Below are 1207 nucleotides of genomic sequence, written 5' to 3' on the forward strand. Positions count from 1 at the left end.
TTTCGATCGATAGATTTCTTGTAAAACAAGCATTTATAATAATCGACATTCATATTCTATAGTAATGCATGTTTATAATTGATCCAACAATGGTGAATTGTAATTTTATCGATCTTATACGATTACTCTTTGTGTTAACAACCATATTCTCGAATGACGAATGTAGTATCCATTAGCACAGTTGCGTTCTAAAAATGTAAAACTGGTGAAAAAAAATTTATTCACAGTTTATTGAGGTTACCGTTAATTGAAACACATGTCTCTTTTTTTTTCGTTAACGTGTATTTCGGAACATGGTATTTGGCTACTCCATGTTGTTCCAACAAATGATTGTTTTGTTATATTGTGGATATCTTTTGGAAACATACGATATAACGTCAAATCACGTACCTGTTTGAACATTAAGATTAAATTCTTTAACTTATTAGTCATTATTTAACGAGCAATTCTCTCGTCATACCGACAAAAATTAACAATTCTTTATCACATTTTTGTTTATTTTATTACATTGTTCTTGCAGTTTTGCTAATGATAATGCATTCTGCAAATAAACGTTCGATAAACATGCATTTCTTCTTGCATACTCCGATAAATCCGATTAATTACAAGGTATTTCCATTATCTTATATTTCCTTATCTTCGAATCATTTCCCGAACGAATTTTCCCTTCCACAAATAAAATTATTTTCAAAAAAAAAAAAAAAAAAAAAAAACAAGATAGCGCATAAAACACACGCATAAGATTTATTTACCATTCAAAATGAGGAGAAGATCTCGCTGCAAATTATCAAGGTTATAACTACACGTCGATGCAGATCTTGATGATAACGTAACATCCACGCTTCCCGTATATTAAACACGTACGACGGCTCTTAAATACACTACTCTCAAACCATATCCTGCCCCAAAACCGACCATAACGAGCCCCTTCCCTCCCTCCTAATATCACCCCTCCGGTACAGTACATACCTGTAGACACACAAACGCGAAATCCTTCGTCCTCCATCCCGCCCTACGATATCATTACCTGCAGTTTGGACCTGCAATGGTGGTAGTGGTAATAGTAGCAGTAGTATTCACGCGAGGCCGATTGATACGGAGCGTCCGGTCCGGATCGGGCGTTCACCGACGATCCGATTAAATACACGCGAACGGCCGATTCGTCCGAGAAACACGTTCGCTTAACGACGACCATGCGCTTGAAACC

Source organism: Apis dorsata, unplaced genomic scaffold (assembly GCF_000469605.1).
Source record: "Apis dorsata unplaced genomic scaffold, Apis dorsata 1.3 scaffold_371, whole genome shotgun sequence".
NCBI lineage: Eukaryota > Metazoa > Arthropoda > Insecta > Hymenoptera > Apidae > Apis > Apis dorsata.